This window comes from Martes martes (assembly GCF_963455335.1).
Source record: "Martes martes genome assembly, chromosome: 11".
NCBI classification, from domain to species: Eukaryota; Metazoa; Chordata; class Mammalia; order Carnivora; family Mustelidae; genus Martes; species Martes martes.
The window spans coordinates 78,356,050-78,383,582 of record NC_137899.1 but is presented as its reverse complement, the minus strand read 5'-3'; the positions used below and the strand labels follow the sequence as shown (position 1 = coordinate 78,383,582).

The 27,533-nt window shown below is 36.0% G+C and overlaps 1 protein-coding gene across 1 annotated transcript in view; it reads right to left on the bottom strand.

Annotated features, from left to right (window-relative positions):
* KCND2 (potassium voltage-gated channel subfamily D member 2) overlaps window positions 1-27,533 on the bottom strand; it is a gene marked incomplete at both ends in the record, with an annotated part of 492,167 nt that overhangs the window by 445,374 nt on the left and 19,260 nt on the right. The gene's annotated exons all lie outside the window — the stretch shown is intronic.

Genomic DNA, 27,533 nt, shown 5'->3' with positions numbered 1-27,533 from the left:
TGTGAATGCACCAACTTATACAGAAAATTCTGGGTCTGCTCTAATGATTCTTCTCTGAGTGGGAGTCAAGCTTATATGTGTGGTGGTGGTGGGATGGCAGGAGGCAGCAGAGGGCCTAATGAAACGAGAAAGGTTCAATTCTTTCAAGCTTGCCCAGATCGGAAATAGATCATATGCATAGATGCTTTTTTTCACAAAGCAATTTATATTGTACTAAGCTTTAATCAATTGGTAAACTGATCATTTACTTCAATATATCTTTCAATAATTGTACTCTTCATATTCTCCACAGATTAAGTGTATTTATACATGTGTATTTGTGTGTGTATGTGTGTGCATGTGTGTGTGTTCCATTAAAAGCCTCAGTGGTGATAATTTCAGAGCAGAAAAAGCTCTATGACTTAATCTTCCAATATAGCTAATGGGCAGATGCAATTTTAACACAGTCGGCATTTTATATTTCATTATTTTGTATATTTAATGAAGATTTCCTGCTTGTATTCAATGTAAAGGTTATTGTGAATTTCAAGTCATGTAACATGTATCTCGGTGATTGGCTATAATTATGTACTGGTTTGCTTTGTAATATATATAGGCAACAAATTTGTAATTATTCACATTCTTTATATTGTTTATAGATCCATTGCTTATGCCAGCCCTGACACATATTAGTTGGATGGATGACCAGTCAAGCCTCCAAAGTCTGTTTCCCTATGCATAAAATGGGATTTATAATTTCTTCTTTATGGTATTGAGGGATAATCAGAATAAAATATATGAAATGCCAAAGAATTACTAAGTACTAATTTGTTTATGCATTTATTCCTCCACATTTCTATAAATTATCCATTTTACTAATCAGCCTCTTAAACCAAGAGTTAGAGAAAAAGAAGTCCATATGGCCTTTCTCTTATTTGTTTGACCTTAAACAATCCAATAACAAAACAAATGCATTTGGAACATAAATCATGTATGTCCCACATTATCCATAATCTGCTTTCACAAAAGTAATTTTAAAAAATAAAAAGTTCACTCAATCTGAATAGTTCTTTTTCCACTTGCATTTGTTCTTTTTTTTTTTTTTTTTAAAAGCCCTAGTACAGGGGTCTTTTTGAAGTGAGCAGAAGATCAGACTGTGCTTTTTTGTATTTATACAGAAGAAATAAAAGCATCCTAATGGAGGCTGAAAATAGAGGTTAAAATTCCCAGGGTTACTTTTTTTCAGCTTCCTGGACAGGGGTGTGTACACTGTTGGTTTAAGTCTTACAGTATAATATCAGAGGATTCTAAAAATACTGCATGTTTCCAAAGAAGGACACTGCTCTTTAAATTTACAAAAAATTCCCTGTAGACCCCTTGCGCAGAGTTTCTAAAAAAACAACAAAGCTTAGGCACTCCACCAGCAAGGGCAGACCTAGAAGCAATTTGGGAGCCACCAACAAGGCACGCGATGGCATTCTACAAAGACCCCGCTGTCACCACTTCAAGAAGTCTTCCTATCTTTGCCATCCACATCTTGTAATTATTACTGAAAGGAAAAACAGAAGGAACAGAAAATGTAATGTCAGTTAAACCAACTATAGCTATGCTTTCTATATTTAACATTAATACAATGTACTTTTAAACTTTTAGTAATACCACTTCTTTTCACACAAAAACATTTAACAACATATGCTTTCCATCCCCCCAAGACCTCACCTTCATAATGAAACAACCTGCCCACTATTTAATTTTCATGTATAAATTTATATACACATACAATAGAAATACTGTATCTGTTATGTTATTAGCATGAACAACTCCCTTTTTCAAAGCATTTGCTTAAGGTAATTTTCCTACTTAGCAGTAATAGAAATTAAATTTCTATTCCACAAGCATCTCTATGTATCCTTCAATCCAACCTTCTGGTGAACCAGATAAAGAACATTCCTGGTGAAATTTTCACGAGATCACAAAGAAGAGCGGAAGTATGTAAGTAAGTAGACAGTTTTTGGCCAGATAGGTGCAGACTTGGTTAATAAAGCTCCAAATGGATCACCAAACTATCATCAGTAAACTTCCTTTTTCAAATTTTGGCAAAGGAAAAGCCCTGAGGATGTCTTTAACATCCTGTGTCACATTAGGTGCTTCTAGATCAGGTAAACTGTCAGAGCTGAAAGCCTAAGATTTGTGAAAAATTGGAAAAGGATCTAATCATACTTGAAAAAAAATAACAAAGGAACACCTTTCTGACCCTCTTAAAACAATTAGTGAAGACTCATCCATCCATCCATTCATACATCCACTTCCTCAGGTTTATTCTCTGGTTATGATCCCTACTATTCTCAATATCTGTTCATTTTATTTTCTATAATTCCAACAATGATAGTGCTTCTTCATGCTCCTCCACTAAAAATTACGCTAGAACTAGGCAGGGGACAACACCTGGGGAGATTAGTTAAGAATATAAGTAATTAAGTTAAGAATTTAAGTAATTTTTTGAGGCTGCACATGTGGATGTTTTGTTGCCATAGCTATGAATGTAAATTTTTGAACACCCACAACTGAATCAAGTATTTTCTATCCAATCACTTTCTAGCTGCATGAACTTAGCAAGGACTTTAAAATTTTGCATAGTTTAGTTGTCTAAAAAAATGTGCATAAAAGCATTACCTGTAGCTTAGTGTTCTAAGAATATGCGGAGATAGTCCATTTAGGATCATTACTATAATAATATAGGTGCCCAATAAACACTGGTCATTGCTATTACCAATGGGAGACAGTTTAGAAACTTTGGGCTCAATCTTGAATCCTTCTCAAATTAAAACGTCACATTCTATCCCAACTGCCTCTGTAATTAAAATCCCTAGTATCACTGTAGTGCAAAAGTCTGGCAAATATTGGAAATTTTTTGTGTTGTTTTCTCTGATTTTTTTCTTATAACAAAATGCATTGGAATAATTATGTACAAAATCCTTCCAAAAGATCTTTAAAATGTAAAGTAAAAATAGGACTTTAAGAATACAGAATAGTAAAGGGGGTGACGTGTATTCACACGTTCAGTGAGTTGTAAACTAGAAAGGTATATAAAACTTTTGAGTTGGAATCAGAGGGAAAAACCTGCTCAGGACTGAAGGGAGGTCCTTGATTTCTTTTCTTTTCTTTCTTTTTTTTTTTTTTCTTTTTTATGTTATGTTAGTCACCATACTGTACATCACTAGTTCTTGATGCCGTGCTCCAAGATTCTTTGTTTGAGTATAACACCCAGTGCTTCATGTAATATGTGCCCTCTTCAATACCCATCACAGGGCTAACCCATCCTCCCATCCCCCTTCCCTCTAAAACTTTAGCTCAGTGTATTTCCCGGAGTCTACAGTCTCTTGTGGTTTGCCTCCCTCTTTGGGTTCCCCTTCTTCATTTTTCCCTTCCTTCTCCTAATGTCCTCCATGTTATTTCTTATGTTCCACAAATAAGTGAAACATATGATAGACTTTCTCTGCTTGATTTACTCCACTTAGCATAATCTCCTCTGCTTGATTTATTCCATTTAGCATAATCTCCTCTAGTTCCATCCATTGTTGATGCAGAAGTTGGGTATTCATCCTTTCTGATGGCTGAGTAATATCCTATTGTATATATGGACCACATCTTCTTTATCCATTCGTCTGTTGAGGACATCTCAGACATTTCCACAGTTTGGCTATTGCAGACATTGCTGCTATGAGCATTGGGGTGCATGTGGCCCTTCTTTTCACTACATCTGTATCTTTGGGGTAAATACCTAGTAGTGCCATTGCTGGGTCATAGAGACTTCCATCAAGAAGTATGGCTATGTCAGCAAAAATTATCAAAGAGCACAGTTTTGCTAACAAGAGGATGTGCCATGAGTCTATGCTCTATTTATCAGAAACTTAAACAAAAAAGAGGGGAAACAAAACTGGACATACTATGAAAAAACACAATGAGTCCAAGGCACTCACCAACCCAACAAAATAGAAACTACATTATATATTTTAACATTTTATAATATACATTAGCATTTCTTTAATCAAATTATTTAAACACAGTTTCATTTACTTGTTGAAAATAAAGGCACAGAAACAGACTCAGCCATCTGATTGCATCATTCTGCATGTTTTAAGCCAGAAACTGATGCGAGCTTTTTGCAAATAATCGTTGACAGGTGTTAATTATCTATGGATAAGAAAAATGTTTCTTTTAAAGAAAAACATAATGGAGGATGAATCAAGTTAAATTGTTCTTCATTGTCCTTAAAAACTGTAAATAACATGTACCATGCCACTAACTGAAAGAAAATTACAAGTTCTATAAATTTATTTGTTGATACTATAAAAGATAATGCAATTTTTAAAATTTTAGCTTAACATGAGTGACACAGTTTCTGGTTAGTCATTTATTTTTTTACTTATACATTTTCAAGCTCTTCTTAATCCTAAAATTAACATCACGTGTTGTTAATGGAACTCTCTTTCTCTTTTTCTCCCTCCCTCTTCCTTTCCCTATGCTATAATAGAAGAACATTCCATGTGCTGCAAACATGGGGAAAAAAACCACCAAGTGGTTCCTCTTGGGAAAGCCAGGAAAGGACTCAGGAGAAATAACAATTGAAATAAGATTTGAAGAAACTGACTTTAAAGAAAGAAAGACAGACAAGATAGCATGTGTGAAGGCAAACATGTATGAGAGGATTTTGCTTGTGGCAAAGAATTTCCCATGCCTGGTGTGTAGATGGAAGAAGAATCTTTCTTGCATGCCAAAATGGAAAAGTTTGGAGTTTTGTACATACAGAGTTGTTAATGAACCATTTTAGTGTAGAGAGTGAGAAGATCAGGGATAGGATTAGATGGGTAAAGGGAATCTGAAGGTAGGTGACCAATCAGTAACAGCACCTCACACAGCTGTCCTGGGAATTCCATGAGCTAGTATTTGTGAAGTACTTCGAACACAGCCTCGTGCACAATGAGTAAGAGTTAAACAAACAAATGCTACATATTTTATTTTAACTATTCACCATAGAAAATTCCCTTATTCTTACACACATCTTTCTTCTTCCTCTAGGGATGTATCCACTTACATATAAAGTAGTATGTCAACCTTCTAGAAACACTCTTATATTTAATATAATGCCTCACCTCTTTCTCCATTGTACAAAGCCTCTCTTTCTACAAAGGCTTTCTGGTTGAATTTCATGAAGAATACATATCTTAGTTTTTTTTACCAGGGTCAGGGGAGAGTAATTGCTCAGATGCAAAGATTGAAACACTGAGATTGAGGTCTAATCATCACCTTTAAAAACATTTAACTCATTCTCCACCCATTGTCTTCCAAAACATCAAGTACTTCCAGTTCTCCGGCCTTGCTGGTTTCCTACAGCACGTACTGGCTTGTTTTCCATTGGCGTCCCCTGTAGAAAACACTTAGATCTTAGCCTATCTAATTTACTGAGCCATTTACCCCATCCACCTATTTCCCATCTCTTAAAAACTGTTAAGAAACAAGTATCATCTGTTGTCACTTCCTCTCCTAGTGTTGGCTTTCAATTCAACGAGGTCTCAGAAAGGAGTAGAGATAAATGTGTCCAGGTTTATTTGTAAACTAGAATCTTTCATTTGTTTTATTCAGATAAGGAAACTGAGTCTCACATAACCTACCATTTACCCAGCTGATAACTGGTGAAGGACGAAATTATTTCTAGATGTATCTGCCTCCAGCACCATATTCTCCTATCTCATACCTCTTTGAACAAAGTAAATATGGACTTGATAAGAAAACCAAAATGATCAGATCTAAGACATGTTTAGTAATCCGTAACAACTGAAAACAATGCTTCCAAGAACAAGTCATCTTGACTGATATAATTTGAAATAATTGTGATAATAAAAAAATGCAATGCCTATGCCCCTGGAAACCTTAATTCTATTATTTTACCTTTACTTGATTTTCTGTTCACTTACTGTTAAAAAATAATTGTAAATCTTGCTAAGCCCTGAAAAGACAAACAGAAAGAGCTCTCGTGCTGATAGCAGTAAGAATGGTAATGTATCATCTCGGCGTGGGACTGCTAGGAACTATTTCAGTAAACAGGATAAAGCTATGTTGGACTAGAAAAGCTGGTGCCCTCCTATCACCTTTACAGGCACCATACAGTGATTATGAGAAGCATGGACATAAAACCACCTTTCTAATCATAAAAGGTTTTACATCATTTTTAGCTGGACTAGGGAAAAGGCTAAGGGATCTTTTCCATCCCCCCTCTCTTTAGTAAAGCCCTTCAGCAAGTGATATTCTGGGAAAAAGTACAAGAAGTTCTGGGTTTAAGATAGTTGCTTTTCAGTAGCTGCAATGTTAAACTGGTAATTGTTCACATAAACAACTCAAATATATCTGTTTACTTTACATGTACTCATGGAAAAAGAAAAAAAAAAAGGCTTGCATCATAAAATTCTAAAACTCACAAGTTTTAGCTCTTCTGTCACATCTCAGTGCATTTAATATCCTTCTGCCGTATTATTTACGACTTCACAAAGAAAGTAGTTATTTCCTATTATCTGTTCAATAAATAAGTAGAGAAATGCAGGCTGCAGAGATACAATTTGTTAATGAAACAGCCCAGAGAATCTTCACGGTGTCTAGTCTCAGAAGCTTGCGCAGCATCTATTAAAGCTTGCTTCGGTTTTAAAGAGTAACTGCAATTTTTACACATTGATATGTTCCGCTCAGATGGCTGAGGCATGCTTTCTCGGGAGATTATGCAACATGAGTAATGCATGCTGTGATAGAACATATATCTGACCACAGAGGCGTGTTTAAACACTTTTCTCTACTTGCTCAACCTTTTTCTACTACTGGGAAGACTGTCTCATTTCAGAAACAAGACAGACGTAGGATTTCTAGTTCTTGGAATGATCTTCAAGAAGAGACAGAAGTCTTGCTTGTTGTAGTTCATACCCAAATATCACGGCACTATGGATGCGCTAAGTTCAAGAGATAATACTGTTTCAGTTCAAGTTACAGGGAGCCCATCAGGTAGGCAAAGAGGAGGTGGGTACATCACTATTCCCTTATTTGTTTACTTTCACCACCTTGCAAATAGGAAAAGAAAAAAAAATATTAGGAAAGAAACATAACATATAAGACATGAAACTTTTTTTAAAGATTTATTTATTTGGGAGAGAGAGTGTGTATACATTCACCCCAGCAGGGTGGAGGGGAGGAGGGCAGAGGAAGATGGAGAGAGAATCCCAAGCAGACTCCCTGCTGAGCACAGAGCAGGATGCTGGGGCTCCATCTCAGGACCCTGAGCTCATGACCTGAGCCAAAATCAAGAGTCAGATGCTCAACCAACTGAACTACCCAGGTGCCACCCAGGTGCCCCAAGACATGAATACTTCTCATCTTAAACACAGCATGGATTTTAAAGGTAAACCTATGAATAACAGAATTTGATTTTAATCAAAACCTTAGAGTGACCAACTGTTGCTTAGGTCTGATATTCTTTTTCCCTATTTAAAGCACACTCTAATTTCACCTAGGAAAAAATATCTTTTACTGCGGTTGGGGTAGAGTAGTTGCTCAGCTTCACAATTTGTGTGACAGACTACAGTGCGAAACTCTGGAGATATTCAGCACATACATGTGTCACTAATTTTGATACTGAACATTATTTGTGAACTAAAAATACTCCCTTTGATTTAAAAAAAAAATACTCAATTGTATTAATATGTAGTTAGGTAATGCTCAAACCCCTAAAATAATTTTTAGCCAATTATATAAGAAATGCATGCTTTACTTTAATAGCAGTAAACATACATTAAAGCAATTGTGAAAATATGTATTTCTTACTAGTGGATATAATAGCAGCCATTAACATAAAGATTTATGTAAAAGTCTTTAACTAAGACTTTCATTAAGAGTGGTAATTAAGAGACACCTGGGTGGCTCAGTGGGTTAAGGCCTCTGTCTTCAGCTCAGGTTATGATCTCAGGGTCCTGGGATAGAGCCCCACATTGGGCTCTCTGCTCAGCTGCGAGCCTGCTTTCTCCTCTCTCCCTCTCTGCCTGCCTCCCTGCCTACTTGTGATCTCTGTCTGTCAAATAAATAAATAAAATCTTAAAAAAAATAGTGGTAATTAATATTTGTGTATGGTTTCTATCATAGAAATAGTAGTAGTTTATGTAACTTATTTTGAGATTCAGCTAGTGATATACCTAATGATTTTGTAGAGAATGGCTTATATATTACAACATACTATTTTATGTTTTTTAGAGGGTCCCCAATTCATATATAAATATTTTTTTTAAAGATTTTATTTATTTGACAGAAAGAGAGACAGCAAGAGAGGGATAACAAGGTGGGGAGGGGGAGAAGGAGAAGTGGGCTCCCAGATGAGCAGGGAGCAGGGCTCAATTCCAGGACCTTGGGATCATGACCTGAGCCAAAGTCAGATGCTTAACAGCAGAGCCACCCAGAGAATCTACATATAAATACTTGACAGTTAAACATGATTACATTCTCTCAGTTCATTTAAAAAAGCATTTTTGAAACTTTTGTTTTACAAAATTCTCTTCTGTGTACTCTATCTCAGATAGCTAAAAATGTCAGGAATCATAAGATCTTAGTTTGAGATAGAAATATCTGAGAGGTATTCCAAGCCTTAGAATCACCTGGAACTCCTCCACTGTGCACTTCTCTGGGAGGAATATTTGTGTTTTTAAATGAAAGAGTTTGGTCTTCTCTATTTACTGGAGTTATTACCAATCTATGATGAAAGACTAAGTTTATAAAATATGGTTATTTAAATAATACACACACACATATACACATATATTTTCCTAATCTTAATATTTGCTACTTATACATGACTGTGATTTAGTATTTTTTCAATCTTTGTACAATTTTCACTTTCCAGTCACTGTTACTAATCTACAGAATGCTCTAAGATCATTCAATGTCTTGGAAGGTAAAGTGTATCAATCTAAAAAGTGGCATACATATTCTCTATTTCTCTGCTTTATCCTACTCCTAGATTTATCTCTCCATTCCTTTCCCCTGTATCTAGCTACACCTGAAGATTTTTCATGCCTTGCCATGTTTTTAAGTTATTGGAAAGAAAACATATTTGGGTTGAAAAAGAGAGGAAATCAGCAGAAGGTATAGAAATCAATATTTGAAAGAGTTCTATACACACACACCCTCCCCCCAACACACATACACACCTAAACATGGAGTTTTACAGAGAAGGTTTTTAAGGAATCTGGCAATTATTAGTTGATGAAGAATATGGCCTCATCAAGTTAGGGATACTTTTTGCAAAAAAAAAAAAATCTATTTTTTATAGTGGCAGGAAGAAACATAACTAATGAACTTCTGTTAAATGTTTATGTAAGAGAGAGACAAGAAATTTTCTGTAATATTTCAACTTGTTCTACAGTCTTCTAAACGTCAATTAATTTTTAAAATTCAAAACTAAATTCATCAAAGGTTATTGAATATTTTCTATAAACAGGGCATCCTAAAGAGTTCAAAGCAATAACTAAATGACTGTTTAAAAAGAGTAATTTTTTAACAAAAAAATGTCATGGATAGATTTGAGAAAAGAACATAGTGGACTGCCAATAAATGGAGTGAAGTATGGTTGTCAAAGATCTGTAAATTTTGTGAGGCAGTGTCTAAGTGCTGTTTTATGGAAGAGGAGGCATTGAAGACAGATCATAAAACAACACAGGATTCCCAACGTTAAGGGAAGGGACATATAATTCTTGGTGAAGGAATGAATCTGGGCCCACTATATGTTAGCCACTTTGCCTATGCCATTGCAACAAATCCTCAAACACCTCTACCCTAAAGGCGTTGTTTTCCATATATTAAGATTAGTGCCATCCTGACAGATGTTAAAGAACCTCTCCAAAGGCAAAAGATCGGTAAGTTTGAAGAGTTTCACAAACTGAACTGATAGCAGGGGTTAGGGCCTTAAAAAAAAAAAAAAAAAAAAAATCAAATTCAGAATTTAAAACACTGCTCACAAACTCAAAATTAAGGTAGCAGCAAAAAAGTTTATTACCAAGAGCTTATAATTCCTTTAATTCTACAGGAAAACCCAGGCTATTCTTGGGGCAGACAATTAGGCTTCATTTCGAAGGTAGTGGAGTTTAAAGATAAAAATTCAGGGAGGAAATATTTCAGAGGGGTAAACCCATAGATCTGTAGTCACCAAGGATTTTGAGTTGGAAAATGCAAGTGGAACCATGTTTTGAGAAAAATGAGCTCATGGTTAAGTATAAAGGAAATGAAAGTGGGAAGCAACGAGGAAAGTCTGTATCACAGCTTTATTAAGATTTAAGAAAAAAATCTCTTATTGTCTCTGGATTGAAGGTATGTCAGCTACTTAATTTCCTTTATTGCAGGTTGTCTACTTTTTCAACTTTACCTTATATCTAGCCATCTCCTCATGAAGCCTTCAGGGTGGGATAAAATGTCATAGCAACATAGTAAGGGCCACAGGGGAAAAAAAAAAAGAAAGAAAGAATATGAATTTATGTCTGGCTTAACGTGGACACATTTTCAACTGAATAGTTTGAACCTACAGCCTCATAATTTTCATGCTCTTGAAAAAGACACTTGTAAAATTATTTTCTTGCTACTTTTCAAAGCTCTGGTTCAGAAAATTACTACCCTTTTGATGTGAAGGCTGATGTAACTAATTATAGCTAGGAAGACACAATTCCTCCTTTAATAATAAAGAAACAGCAATCTTTCACCTAGAATATAACACGGTGTCTGGATTTGAAGCATGAAAGATTAAATCAGTAAGCTTTGAAATTCTATTATAGTCAAAGAGGCAATGTCTCCAAGGACAATAATATTGACAATAGAAGGAGGTTTCTTCAAGAGCATTTCAGCCTATTAGCATACTGCAGTGCAGTGGAAAGAATGCCGGGCTGAAGGGAAGGAGAAATGCACTCCTGTCCAGGCTCACTTAATCATCAGCGAATATTTAGGTCAAATTAGTCAACTTCTGTAGTTTAACAATAATACCATGACTAGTTTCAACCACCAATTCACAGTGGAGGGAGAGGAGGAGGAACAGAAAGGGAAGGATGAAGAGAGCAAGAGGACTATGGAAGGAGAAAGAGATGGTGCAAAGAGAAGGGAGACTCAAAGACACTGAAGGAAGAAGAGTGAGGGAGGCCTAGTTATATATCAGTTAACTTTAACTGGCATCAGAATAAGCTGGAAGGCTTTTGAAAACAAATTAATGGGTCCCACTCTTAGAGTTTTTAATGCAGCCTGTGGCACGCATGGAGGAGGGCATGTGAATTAGCATCTCTCAGTTCTTACATGAGGCCAGTGCTACTGGTGTGAGAACCATACCGTGAGAACACCATGATAGGTATGCATCTATACGGAGTTTCACCAAGAAAAAAAGCAGGTGTTCAATCCAGTTTGCTCTTTACATTAAGAAAATTGTTCCAGTTGCCATCTTTCTAAAAGTCATTGTCATTTTTATGTGCTGTATTATTTTGTTTCAAAGCACTGAACTTCTCCTACCTTTGCATATGATAGATTCATTATTACTTATGTTTGTACTAGATTAAATGAATTTATTTTATATTTTACTACATATCGGAGATGGGGGGAAAAAAGCCCAAAGTAGCAGTACACATTTATCTGATGGGTTAGTGAGAGATAAAATGGGGATTCTCATTCACTGCTCGTGCAAGTAGAATTTGGTCTGCTTGTTTCAGAATATCTTTTGGTGCCATGTGAAAAAAGCCTTATTAACTCAACAGCTAAAGGTACTACTGCAACCACAATTAATAACAACAGGAATTGAGCACTTAACTCTGTGCTAGGCATTTGGTTAGTCCTTTCATGTGTTAATAATAATCAATCCTCCCAACAACCCTAATGGAACAAAAGAATCCCACTGCACTTTCTTTGGTCCAATCCATTTTTTTAGTTTTTCATCTGTGCAGGTATGATTTTAAAAGTGACACTGACACACACACAAAATGGAGGTCTATACCTACTCAGAATGAGGGTAGAAAGGTACATTCTCCATGTCACCCAGCTAAGGATGCTTAGGTGGGAAGAGATTAAACTTATTTTCTCCTACTCTGGATGGATATCCATGTAAATAGTTCTAAATCTTGGAATGTCCAAAGAGACGTTGGAGTCATAAGAGGGATTCCCCTAATTCGTCCAAAATCAAAACTTTGTCCTTGCAGAACACTGAAAAGTTAAAAAAAAAGCAAACTTACTTTCAAAATTTTACTTTGGAGGCTAAAAATGACTTGAGACATTTACGAAAAAGCACATATGTTATATAATACTTTTTCTGAGTTTGCAAGGACAAGTATTTAATGAACTTATCGTTAACCTCTGAAACCTCTTATTCCAAAAAAGGAAATAATAGCTCTGTTTGCAAATGCACGTCTCTACTTCTATGGGAAAAGATCACCACTTTTGTTGTTTCATCATCTATAAGAGGTAAGACTAGCTGTATTTTTTACAATTATAGGTGACTTTGATCAGAGATCTCCAGGAATAAACCTCATTATCTACTCTTTCTCAAAAACTGCATCTCTCTCTTCATAAAGCAATTGTCTCATCTCTCCCTGCTGTAATCTATGAAAATTTTATTGCCAATTTTATTGACTTGACAGTTTTCAAGTCATTTTGACTTGAATATCCGTCTCCTATCTTTTCTTTATAACAAGTATCTGCCAAACAAAGTAAAACATATTAGCAATAGAACTTTGAATAGTGTAACACGTAGCATAGGTAACAAAGTGTACTGTAAAGGAGGGGAATGAAGTGGCTGGGGATCTAATATCTTGTTTTTATTTCTATTCTGTCTCTAAATAGCTTGCATGACCTTGTAAAGAGCATTTCACCTTTGTGCATCTCATTTCTCTCATATATAAAATGAGAGCATTAGACTAGGTAACCTCTAAAATCATCTCAAGCTCTCCAAATTTATAATTTATTCTGATAAACTGTCTGTAGTCCTCAGATGGTTACAGGTCAAAGGGCTTTCTGGATAAGATCACAGATAAAGTTCTCAGTGCAGAAATACGCTTTTAAATAGTTTTGTGCACGGGTTCTAACAAGAAGACATTATATTCTCTGATAGAAATGAAATTAACAAGCCATTTTTATAACACTCTTCTAGATTCAAACATTTCAACCAGACATAAAACATTTTTAGGACTCCTTTTAAGCAGTATCTTAGTGTATTGATTAATATTGCTTAAAGTGCATAGTATATGCAATAATTCACCCATTCTATTACAGTCATAATGCATCTAGGTAAGTTGTTAGAGAACTGGTTTCAATTTTTAGGAAGTCTTCACTAGTGGTATCGGTTATTGCAGATGAATAAGCTAGGTAAATAGTTCTCCGTATCATATATACATACATATGATACAGGGGCAGAATTTTATAACAACATATCAAAATACTGTCATGTGTGTAGCTTGTTGTTCAAACTTCTAACCAGTAAACTAAACCTATATTTAGAGACAAAACACATAAAGCAGGGATATTGAAATCATACATATGATTCTAGCAAACATGGGTTTTGGTAAAACTTGTCATCTGGTTCTCTACTTCAGTTCTTCCATGTCTTCTTATTCAAGTAAGCATTGTGGTTATGCAGATAGGATGGCAGCATATATTCTGTTATTTTTATTAATTAATCAGTTAAAGATATAGTCAATTTATATTCTCTATTTGAAACTTGCACAAATGCTACCTTTAAGTACCTACCTCTAAGTGCATAATGTAAGCATGTAACTCTAAAATTTTTAAGTTGAAGAAAATCAAATACTATATCCAGCAAAGATAACACCGAAGTAACACAATTTCAGAAGTGGCTGTGCTTCATTCCTCTGAAGAATCTGCACTGCCGTGGAATTGGACCCAGTGTTCTGGAGATTTTCATGGTTCTTGTTATAAAGGAAGTTAGTGATTCCAGGATTTAACAAATTGGCAGGAACAATTCTAACATTTCATTAAGCTTAGAAACAACAATGACCAAAAAAAAAAAAAAAACAACCCTATAAAGCCTGTTAAAGCCTTTGGATGACATGTCCCCAAAATAAGATCTTTGGTAAATGTGGCAGGAGAAACTTAACATTCACCTGATTCTGTTTCTGCTCCATCACTTTACTGAGGAGATAATCATGCAGCTGTGGCAGCATTTTTATCTTTATTGCTTGGAAGCAGGTATTTCCATGATCTTGTCTAGAAGTTAAAGATGGCACAAGGGGGGGTAGGATTATAATAATAATAAACTTGTTGTAAGGATTAAATTAGTTAATTTATATGAAACATTTAAAACAGCATTTGCTCCCCAGGTAATAGTTTAGGAGTTTTAGTTACTGGGGCGCCTGGGTGGCTCAGTCCTTAAGCGCCTGCCTTCAGCACAGGTCATGATCCCAGGGTCAGGGGATGGAAAGCCTGTTCTCCCTCTCCCACTCCCCCTGCTTGTATTCCCTCTCTCTCTCTCTCTCTCTCTCTCTGTCAAATAAATAAATAAAATCTTTAAAAAAAAAAAGAAGTTTTAGTTACTATTTGTTATATGTTACTGTTTGATTGTTACATATGCAATTCAACACGCCAAATGGAGACATTTGTGCAGATGCTTATTTGGCTATCCAGGGACATGTTATAACTTCCAGGGGCTCCCGGGACTTTTGCCTCTGTGGGTCTCTTCCTTCCTAAAAAAATTTAAAATTATATTTTATAAATGTATTGGTATAAATATAAATACACTAATATTAAATATTCACACAAATTTGGCCAAAAAGTTTATTTTTCCTTCTTATTTTAATAGTAAGTAAGCTATTCTCATGGGCCACCTAAAAGTAAGGTGGGTCATAGGCACTATGTCTACAGTGTTTAATGTGAAGTTGGCCTATGGACATCAGAATCTTAGTTAACTTGGGAGTACGTGGGGGAGAATGGTTGTCAGTTAAGTTTCTAGATAATAATGAAGACTTTCACTTAACCATGGTTAGTTTTTTGTTGGATTTATGAGAATATTTTATAATACATCAGTAACTATACAAATAATCTAATAAAAAAGAAAATACTATCTTAGCATATGTTCACCACTCAGTGTGAATAATATCCATGTTCATTATATATTTTAAAGATAAACAATATGCTTCAGATAGTTTCGAATGACAACAACACATACCAGTATTCTTAAATAGCAATCTAAATGCTCTTAGTTGATTTTCTAAGTCTTTCTGCCAAGTTAGCAATCAGAATGCAAATCCACTACTCAAGGACATCATATGAATTTGTGATTCATTCTTGTGGAAAGACCACTTAGTTCTTTATCTATTTGCTGCAAGAAGTTCATTGTGAGTTTTAAGTTTCATTGCTTGCCTCTTTTCTGGACACGACACAATGGATTTAAAAATTATAAATAAATATCCTACTAGCGTGAATTAGTTCATTCTAAGTTAAGCCAATCTAGTGAGGTGAATCTTTTCCAAACTGTTCTATAAGAGGAGTTTGTCCTTTATCAGGTATATTTTTATTAGGCCCTGGCCTCATTGTTCCCATCAATGGGACCAACTTGTTTACAGTGATTCTTTCTTAACACTACTTTCGCTACAACCCAGCACATATATTCTTGGTCAGTTCTGTATTTTTATTTGCAGAGATCTGTATATATCATAAATAGTTCTAATATGTGATAAATAATGGTCTGTTTCTACAAGAAGGCAGGAAAGTCATTCTCGTTCAACATTAATCCTCTAAAGGAAATGTTACTGGTACCCAAATATTTCATCTCTTCTGTCAAAAACCCCTGGATTGGCTACCTTACAGGGAGGCTACCTTACAGGGAGGCCATATTCAGGCTTGTCAACAAAAATTTTCATGTAGAAACTACCAAGAAATCTCTTCATAGACATGTAACATAAGGAATTTGCCCCTTTTCTTTACATCTTACTCTCTGGAATGCAGATGGGATATCTGGAGCTCACGTAGCTGTCTTGATCATAAGGTAGAAGCTATGAATTTGGTGCAGAAGCCTGTGTCTCCGATGTAGAAATAGTCAAAAGAGCTCTGGAATACTGACCTCATTTATTTGAGAAATGAAGACATTTTTCTCTTGTTTAAGGATTTTAAATTCAGGTTTTCTCTTATTTATAGCTGAATCTAAATCTAAACTGCATGTATATGATGTTTAAAAATGAGTGACTATAATTTAAATAGCACGATAGTGACAAATTTAGATTACAAGAGATTTTCACATTCAAAAGTTCTCTCTCTCTCTCTCTCTCTCTCTCTCTCTCACACACACACACACACACACACACAAATCCAGAAAGGTGAATTTATGATACCTATGACCAGCTTACTCCTTATTGAGCTCGCTGTGACTCATTTATTTAATGGCATATGTCTTTTTCTTTTAGCCACAGTACAAAATATCACTAAGGAAACAAGACAAAACATAACCATCAGTAATAACAAAGCAAAGCTAAATGATAGACCCTGCATTGACCAGCAAAGCTATTCTCAACTCTTTCACTTGCATTGGTGACTTGTCAAGAGCCAGTGGTCATCTCAGATATAGCTTAAGAGCTAGACTTTCTAACAGTGATGTTCTATCATTATTAACTTGCATGAGCAGAATAAAAATGGGTCTTAATTCTCTGTGTGGTTTTTCCAAGATGAGCCTTTGAGAGACACATTTCCTATTTTGCTATAACATATATTATTTTGAATTCATTAAAGCAGAAACTACAACTGATGCTTAGATCAACATCCTCATCCCTGAAAACTTTTCTGTGGCTGGTTCTCAACATTTATTTTTAGAGTTTATTAACAGGAGCACCAGAAACGTATTGCTGGAAAGGAAGTGCTCTCAGTCACCCATCGTCCAGATCATACTGAATATTCAATTTAAAATCAGGAACTCATCAATCACTAAGTAGCCAAACTGAAAAGGGATTAAAGGGCCAGAAAATTTTAGTCAGTGGTTTGGTATATTTCATGTTTCTGGTTGTCCTAAATGTGAAAACACTCTCTTGATTTTCACCATAGCACAATGACATGGTTGGTGTGTTCTAGTTAAATGAGTTCCCTTTTTGGTGATTGTTCCAATGTTACAATGAAATTACTTGGGAGGGGATAATCTACATAGAAGCCCAAAATACCTGCATAGAGAGACCTTTCTGACAATGTGCATGCATGTCTAAATTATTACCTCAATTATGCATCTGTAGAAATACAGAACTTTATTAGCCACACAGTTAAAATGCATTAACTATCACTGCTCTTTCCAACAAGGTAGCTAATAGCCACATGTGACTATTTACATTTTAAATTATATTAAATAATATTAGAAGTTAAATTTCTTGGTCACCTGGCCACATTACACACACTGAACAGCCACCATATTGAACAGATCGGATAGAGAACATTTATATCATCACAGAAAGTTCAGTGGGACAATGCTGAACTAGATTTTCATGTATCAACACACTTTGGAAGAGTATTAATTCAAAACTGAAAAGTTAACATGTTCACAGTGATTTCTGACTCAACTGAACTTCTAAAACACCAAAAAGGTCTCCAGAGGATTTCAGTTAGAGGCCAGGAGGCTTAAAACTCCATGAGAAATGATAGTTATTCATAAAGCAATCAAGAGTGGAAATGTTTAAAAAAGACAGAGATGCTGGGGTATCTAGGTGGCTCAGCCGGTTAAGTGGCTGATTCTTGGTTTCAGCTTAGGTCATGATCTTAGGGGCCTGGGATCAAGTTCGGTGCCAGGCTCTGAGCTCTGTGGTGACTCTGCTTGTGGATTCTCTCTCTCCCTCTCCCCCGGCCCCTTCCCCTGCTCATGCTCTCTCTCACTCTCCCTCTCAAATAAATAAATACATCCTAAAAACAAAACAAAACAGAACAAAAAAAAAAAAAAAACCACAGAGTTTCTGAAAAAAAGCAATGATACAAAGAAGTTATTTAAAAATAATCTGATTTAAAAGAGGCATTGTGGAAATATAAATGCCAACTAAGAGCTTTCAACTAAGAGAAAGGGCAATGGAATCATGTCCCCTTATCATATCAAAATTGTACTTCTTAAAAATCAAAAGCTTAAAAATTCTTAGAAAATAATTGCTAACTCGATGAGAGGTTTAGTATTTGGGTATTATAATTGTTCTTTCTTGGCTGCTTTTATTGATGTCTCATTTCCAAGTCTGGCTGTGGTTTCTTTTACCCTAGCCAACAGATCCAAAGACTATTTCAAATGTTTGATTCTTCATCTCTAAGTATTGGGAAACTGCTTCTCTCAGTAACTATGTATAGTACAGTACTGCATTTAAAGTATTCTTCCAAATTTATATAATGAGCACCACCCAGATAATTATGATAGCTATAAAGAATTCATTCATAGACTATTTTACTATGGACTAAAAGAGTTTTTTTCGAATAAACAATTAGTATTCCTATATGATCACACTATAGGCACATATTAAGTTCTGGTTTTGAAAAAATGAAGGATAATATGAAGCTAATTATTAGCCCTAAGTCTTTCTCAGGAGAATTATTTGAAATAGGAAATTCACTTTTAGAGATTAAATTGAAATAGACATTTCTTCTCTCCATGGTCCTAGAAATTAAACTTAATGAGATCCAGCACTGTGAATCTTTTTGAAGATTTGTGGGACAAAAGTCACAATTAGAAGTATGACCTCAAACACTTCAGTTGGAAGAACTGGTGTGTAAAACACAGCTTTCCAGAACTGGGAAAAACGTCAACCTCAAATGCAACACTTACACTTTTTATATGCTGTGTATGAATGCAAATCCTGACCCCACCAAAACCAGGCTGAATGACTATATATAAGTACTCCAGCACTAGTACGATATATGCCAACCTTTTCAATGTGTGAAAAACAGAATTAAATCTTCAGTGCTATACATTAGAAAAAAGTCAAATTGCCTGAGGTTATACTTGGGTATTCAGTGTTTACCTCAAAAATTTCCATGAACCTTTGCTGTGGGGTTCCAGCCCAATTGTTATGAATCCTTCCTTGGGGAACAGTTTATAGCTGCTCTAAATTATTGGGAGTATCCAAACCCCTAATTCAAGGTTGTATTGGGGAGCTTAACAGCAGGGATTCTGGAGTCAAGAGGCCTGCATCTGAATCACAGCTTCTTTACATTGGGCCTCTGAGTTTGCACTACCTCATCTGCAAAATATGATAAAAGTTGCGTCCATCTATGAAGTTACTGTAAGGCAAAAACTAGAGAATCCACTGCAAACCATTAGCACAGTTGTTAGTCCATAGTGAATATTAAATACATAATATCTCTTATTTGTATTTTATTTTATTTTATTTCATTTCTTTTCAGTGTTCCAGAATTCATTGTTTATGCACCACACGCAGTGCTCCATGCAATACGGGCCCTCCATAATACCCCCCACCAGGCTCACCCAAGCCCCCCACCCCCTCCAAAACCCTCAGTTTGTTTCTCAGAGTCCACAGTCTCTCATGGTTTGTCTCCCCCTCCAATTTCCCCCAACTCACTTCTCTCCATCTTCCAATGACTTCGTGTTATTCCTTATGCTCCACAAATAAGCAAAACCATATGATAATTAACTTTCTCTGCTTGATTTATTTCACTCAGCATAATCTCTTTCAGTCCCGTCCATGTTGATACAAAAGTTGGGTATTCATCCTTTCTGATGGAGGCATAATGCTCCATCGTATATATGGACCATATCTTCTTTATCCATTTGTCCGTTGAAGGGCATCTTGGTTCTTTCCACAGTTTGGCCACTGTGGCCATAGCTGCTATGAACATTGGGGTACAGATGACCTTTCTTTTCTCTACATCAGTATCTTTGGGGTAAATACCCAGTAGTGCAATTGCAGGGTCATAAGGAAGCTCTATTTTTAATTTCTTAAGGAATCTCCACACTGTTTTCCAAAGTGGCTACACCAACTTGCATTCCCACCACCAGTGTAAAAGGGTTCTCCTTTCTCCACATCCTCTCCACCACATGTTGTTTACTATCTTGTTGATTTTGGCCATTCTAACTGGTGTAGGGTGGTATCTCAATGTGGTTTTGATTTCAATCTCCCTGATGGCTAATGATGATGAACATTTTTTTTCATGTGTCTGTTAGCCATTTGTATGTCTTCTTTGGAGAAGTGATTGTTCATGTCTTCTGCCCATTTTTTGATGGGATTATCTGTTTTGTGTGTGTTGAATTTGAGGAGTGTCATTTGCAAATATCTTCTCCCATTCTGTGGGTTGCCTCTTTGTTTTGCTGACTGTTTCCTTTGCTGTGCAGAAGCTTTTGATTTTGATGAAAGTCCCACAAGTTCATTTTCGCTTTTGTTTCCTTTGCCTTCGGAGACATATCTTGAAAGAAGTTGCTGTGGCCAATGTCGAAGAGATTATTGCCTATGTTCTCCTCTAGGATTTTGATAGATTCCTGCATCACATGGAGGTCATTTATCCATTTCAAGTTTATCTTTGTGTATAAGAGTTGTAAGATATTGTAAGAGTATGGTCGAGTTTCATTCTTCTATACATAACTGTCCAATTTTCCCAGCAACATTTATTGAAGATACCTTCGTGTTGTGGGTCCATATCTGGGCTCTCTACTCTGTTCCACTGGTCTGTGTGTCTGTTTTTGTGCCAGTACCATGATGTCTTGGTGCTCACAGCTTTGTAGTAAAGCTTGAAATCAGGCAATGTGATGCCCCCAGTTTTGTTTTTCTTTTTCAACATCTCCTTAGCAATTAGGGGTCTCTCCTGGTTCCATACAAATTTTAGGATCGTTTGTTCCAGCTCTTTGAAAAATGCCAGTGGAATTTTGATTGGGATGGCATTCCCAAACCAGGCAAAGACCCCACCAAAAAGGAGAAGTTCAGACCAATAACCCTGATGAATATGGACGCCAAGATTCTCAACAAGATCCTAGCTCATAGGATCCACTTGTACATTAAAAAGTTTATCCACCACGACCAGGTGGGATTTATCCCTGGTGGTTTATGCAAAGGTGGTTCAACATTCACAAATCAATCAATGTGATAAAACAAATCAATTAGAGAGGAGAGAAGAACCACATGGTCTTCTCAATTGATGCAGAAAAAAGCATTTGACAAGATACAGCATCCGTTCCTGATTAAAATGATTCAAAGTATAGGGAAAGAGGGAACATTTCTTAATTTCATAAAATATATCTATGAAAAACCCACAGCAAATATCATCCTCAATGGGGCAACACTGACAGCCTTCCCTTTGAGATCAGGAACACGACAAGGATGCCCACTCTCACCATTCGTATTCAACATAGTATTAGAAGTCCTAGCAACAGCAATCAGACAACAAAAAGAAATAAAAGGTATTCACACTGGCAATGAAGAAGTCAAACTCTCTCTCTCTTTGCAGATGACATGATACTTTATATGGAAAACCCAAAAGACTCCACTCCCAAACTACTAGAACTGATATAGCAATTCAGTAATGTGGCAGGATACAAAGTCAATGTACAGAAATCAGTGGCTTTCTTATACACTAACAATGAAAATACAGAAAGGGAAATTAGAGAATCGATTCTATTTACTATAGCACCAAGAACCATAGGATATCTGGGAATAAAGCTAACCAAAGAGGTAAAGGATTTGTACTTGAAGAACTACAGACCACTCAAGAAAGAAACTGAAGAAGGCACAAAAAGATGCAAGACCATTCCATGCTCTTGGATCAGAAGAATAAACATTGTTAAAATGTCTATACTGCCTAGAGCCATCTATACTTTCAATGCCATGCCGGTCAAAATTCCACAGGCAATTTTCAAAGAGCTGGAACAAATAATCCTAAAATTTGTATTGTTTCTTTTTTTTTTTTTAAAGATTTTGTTTATTTATTTGACAGAGAGTTATCACAAGTAGGCAGAGAGGTAGGCGGGGCGGGGGGGGGAGCAGGACCCCCGCTGAGCAGAGAGCCCGATGCAGGGCTCGATCCCAGGACCCTGAGATCATGACCTGAGCAGAAGGCAGAGGCTTAACCCACTGAGTCACCCAGGTGCCCCTGTATTGTTTCTTAAATACCCTACTTATCCCTTTGTTTTTATTATTCCCTCATTCTGTAATGGCCTTCCGACTCTTCATCCCTACATTTGTTGATAGCTCATATGCATCCTTAAATATTGCATTCAAGACTCACTATTGGCAAGCCTCTTCTGAGACTCCCAGCTAGATTAGGCATCCCTCTGCAGAGCTTCCAGAATTCCATGGTATAACTTTATTACTGTACTCTTTGCACTTAAAGGTAGAACTGTGTGTGTGTGTGTGCATGAGTGTGTGTGTGTGAGACTACACTACGGCATATGTCTTCAAGGCACAAACTATGCCTCATTAATTTGTACCCTTAACACTTAGCAAGAGCATGCCCAGAATAGGTACTCAAATATTTGCTGAATAAATGAAAGAAAAGAATCTTGGTATTTTCTAATAGCTACTGAAACAGAACATTATAACATTCTTGCAGCCAAAGCTGAACTAAACTGATGTTTTATTGAGTTTGCTTCCTTGCCATCAATATGAATCCTTAGTGCTACACATTGAAAATCATTATCTCCAAGCCAAGATAATTTCCCTTTATAAATAGAATACTGCATATTTTTATCAAAACCAACATAAAAGTCAGCAAAATAATGTATTCAATGCCCAGAATATTAGATCAAATTAAGTTAGATACCGGTCTTGACCTCCCAAGAGTTTATAATATAGGAGAGAAAGAGTACAAAATGAATAAACATAGATATTTTTCAAATATATTTTGTATGTATTTGTGTGTATATGTATCTATGTACGTATCTATGATATATATGTAATAGAAACTTAAAGAAATTAAATGTACAATAGATCTGTTTACTTAACAAGCATATTTTTCTTCCAAATCTTTGCCACATTAATGATTAAAATATTATTTTATAAAAAATAAAATAAAGGGGCGCCTGGGTGGCTCAGTGGGTTAAAGCTTCTGTCTTCGGCTCAGGTCATGATCCCAGGGTCCTGGGATAGAGCCCCACATCGGGCTCTCTGCTCAGCGGCGAGCCTGCTTCCTCCTCTCTCTCTGCCTGCCTCTCTGCCTACTTGTAATCTCTATCTGTCAAATAAATAAATAAAATCTTTAAAAAAATAAAATAAAGATAAAATATTATTTCATTACAGGAACAACTTTTAGTCATGTCCTAATTAATTTTTAGTGAACTCAGACACCATTTTTTCCTTTTTTTTTCTCAAGATTTATTTATTTATTTGAGACAGAGAGAACGGGGACAGAGGCAGAAGGATAGGGAGAGAGACACCTAAGCAGACTCTGCGCTGAGCACAGAGCCCGATGTGTGGCTCGATCTCATGACACTGAGGTCGTGACCTGAGCAGAAACTAAGAGTCAGACACTTAATGGACATGACATTCAGGCACCCCAAACTCAGGTCCCATTCTAAGATACTTGTTATAACCTATATGCATGTTCTTTCTAAATTTTTAAGTTAGATGATAATGTCTATATAAGTATTTTGTAATCATACCTTTTCATTTTATAGGGTACTCAATATGATCTAGTGATTTTATAAATGAGAGCCACTACAATAAAAAAATTACTTCCAGGAAGGAAGAAAAGAAGATGAAGATTGTTAAAAATATTGCCTGTCTGTGTATCAAGGGTAAGATGGCATCATTTTCTGACTTACTATATGTCCATCCTTGCTGACATGACTTACCAATAAGCAAGTCAGATAAGAGTCTACAATGAACTTCTCCTTGCATTCAATGTAAAGTCTATTTCTAAAGTAGTGACATAATCAATCCTCTGTCATAATCAATGTATATTTTATGCAAATATGTGTAGATGATAACTCTATATAGAAGACGTTAGGAAACATGCTAGAGAATTTTTTCCTCCTGCAACAAGATAAACAGGGCTCTACCATCTACCCACTTTTTCATGCACTATTTAAGAATGGCTGTGTTGAGGACTGTGTTTCATCTTGAGTGACTTCAATTAAGAAACCTGCAAATCACAAACCAACACATGGCTAGAATACTCTGTTATAACTGTCTTGGTAAATATACTTCGAGAGTAGAAAATTCAGTTTTGTCGTTGCTGTTCCTGACACACTTTGAACTAAGCCTTCCCGTGGCACTTCTACCTCCAGAAAGATAGTTACAGTCCTACTACTAATTATTTGACACATATAATTTCTGAGCCTAAATGTTTCTGTGAAAAGTGCACATGTTTTGGGGACAAACAGAACTGACGTCGTCAATTCTTTCTAAGTCACCTTTTACTTACCTATGAAATACAAGCAATGCCTTATGTTGTAGAATCACATGTGAGGAGACATAATGTACGTAAAGCAGAGCTGAGCACAGCGCCTGACCCAGGCTAATTACTCATTAAGTGAGAGCTTCTGTCAGGATGATGATGATGATTGCCATTTCATCCCTTGGAATGAATTAGATCAAATAAGAAGGAACAGGAAAGCTGCATGTGTCTGACCCTTTTCCTCAATCCATCCCAGTTGCCTTAATAGGCTCATTATTGATGACCCTCCTTGGGACTGAAGGGAAAAACAATCAGAAACCTGAATGAAACTCAGCCTCTGGTCAGACAGAACCAGAATATCCCGTGGGCGTGGGAACATTTCAATTAGGGTTTTTAATATACTCTTTCTTTCTCGTCTCCCTCATCTACTGGATTTCAAATGTCTAGATAGATGCTTTTGGCTACAAAGATCTAGATAAACACACTGATGAACGGACTCCTTTATACCCTTTTCAGAAGAACATCATCTATTGTGTGCTCTGTTTCATTTTTATAACACAATTAAACAGACTCATGGAGAAGTTGAAGCCACGTAGCTAGGTAACACTCAAACAATGCATTTTTATTAGCTCCTAGAACGAAATTTAATGATTTTAAAAATCTGGTAGAATTTATCCTTAAGTAGTAAATACTATAAGTATAGAGAAGAAAGAAATGGCTTTATGGCATTTCCAGTAAAAATAAAAGACCTGTTATTTTACCACAAGATCGATACAAGTCATTGCATTTAGGCCCCATTCAGAGATACACAGTGTTAGTGTCATGACAGTTCATGATCTCAATGTACTTTCTTCCAGTCAGATGAACTTCAGAGGATTTGAGATCAAATCTCAAATCAAATCTCAAAAAAAAAATGAGGGGGGGTCCAGAAAACACATTACATTGCAATGTTCAAATGACTTAGGGAAGTTCACCCCAGCAGAGAAAAGCCTAAGGAGGGACATGATAGCCCTCTTCAAGTACAGCCCTAGAAAGGATATGAAAAAGAAAACTCATTCTGTTCCATCTCTAAAACCTAATTTGGATAAATGGGTGATAGAGCACAATTTTTTAAAAACTTGATAAAAAATTGAGTCTTGCTGCAAAGAAATGGGCTGCCTTAAACTTCCAATTACACAGAATATTCAAAAAGTTCATAGAAGGCTATATAAATATAGAGAAAATACTAGAGAGTCTTTCAACTAGTGGAAATGTGAATTAGGTGACCTACAGGAAAACTGTTGGTTTCAAGATTCCATGGTTCTTAGAAAGAACTACTGTTTGGAAAATTCCACCTAAGTGCCTCTATTTATGAACATGCCACTAAACTTACATAAGCGTCATGAATTATGATGGCTTAAACAACGAAGATGAAATCAAAAGGTATTTGGATACCATTGCTCATGAGTGGAAATTAATTAGGACAGAGGGAGCAGAGGCACTTAGAAAATCCAGAAGTAATATTTAAATTAATTGCTTTTTTGTCATAGAAATGTGTCTTTCAAAATAACTACAACAGGGGCACCTGGCTGGCTCAGTCAGCAAAACATGCAACTCTTGGTCTCCAGGTTGGAAGTCTGAGCCCCATGTTTGGTATAGATATTACTTAAAAATAAAATCCTAGACAAATAAATAAGCCCCCCCCCCAAATACAGCTAGAATATTTACAATAAAGACCCATTTAATCTGTTTCAATGTAATTACCTCTGAAACAACATATTTATATCAGAGAGCAAATGTAATATTCTCAATAGTAATAGTGCATTATTTATCTATTTATACTATGCATCATTTAAAACTACCATGGGTATAGGCGAACTTAAACTATTCGGAAAAAAGCAAATACTGACTATGTTTTACCAACAACAACAAAAAAAAAAATTAAGAGGAAACAACACATATAGAAATCAGCTCAGGGGCGCCTGGGTGGCTCAGTGGGTTAAAGCCTCTGCCTTCGGCTCAGATCTTGATCCCAGGGTCCTGGGATCGAGCCCCACATCGGGCTCTCTGCTCAGCAGGGAGCCTGCTTCTCTCCCGGCCTCTTTGCCTGCTTGTGATCTCTGTCTGTCAAATAAATAAATAAAATCTTTAAAAAAAAAAAAAAAGAAATCAGCTCAAATGTTAGCTTACCTGCATGAATCTAAATAAAAACTTAAACACGCAATAAATAAAAAATAAAAATTCATACTTAAAGGGGAAAAAAAAAGTGAGCTTACATGCATCCTAGTCATTCTCTCCTGTTTACTAGGACAGCCCTACAGAGAGAAAGGGAGGCATTGATAGGATAAAATCCATGTTCAAATATCCTGGCAATTTCATATACTCCACAGCCTCTAACCTGACTACGAGAATTGATGGCTGACTTTTGTTCTTTCCAACTCAGGCAAACGATCGCTCATTTCAAAGCATTAAAAAGTTCCTCACACATTTTATATCACACAAACACAAATATATTTTTACCTTGCATCCAGGCTCTGCAGAGTCAGTCAGTGAGAAGAGCCAGGATTTAAAATTCCAGCTTTGCACTCCTCTATTCTCTCTACTTTTATCTTTCCTTCATAGTGCCAAGTATATTTTTTGGCACATAGGAATAGTCAATACATTGAGTTAAATGAAATCTGGATTCTGTGTTTACTTGCTAGGTTTTGTATATGACTGTGCGTTTGGTTTTCTGTGTTTCTGGGCATCATATTTGCTTCTGTTAACAGTGTTCTGGTATGTTAGACTGTAGGCAACACCTAGTGTACATCAATTTCACAGATTATTAATAAATACCAATCTTCTAGTCACGGTGAGAGAGTGTTACAGAGAACTGTGTTATAGTGAGCTAAACTAATACGTCATGTCACAGATGATTTGGGGGTATCAAGGGTTAAGACCATGAAAGATTCAAGTGTCTTCTAATTTAATCTCTGCTCCATCCTCCTGCTAAAACTGGTTCTCCCATTTCATAAAAATAACTCAAATTTTTATGTGCTCAGAAAGACATTTGTAATTTATTGTTTCACGCATTCCATGGATCTTTATTGATCACTTACGAGAGTCAAAACACATAAGAAAAGTAAAAGTATATATGAGAACAAACATAACTGATAAGTGAAGGGATTATTATTTATGCGACAATGATTACTTTCAAATTCATTCATAGCAGAATTTATTAAGATTCAAAA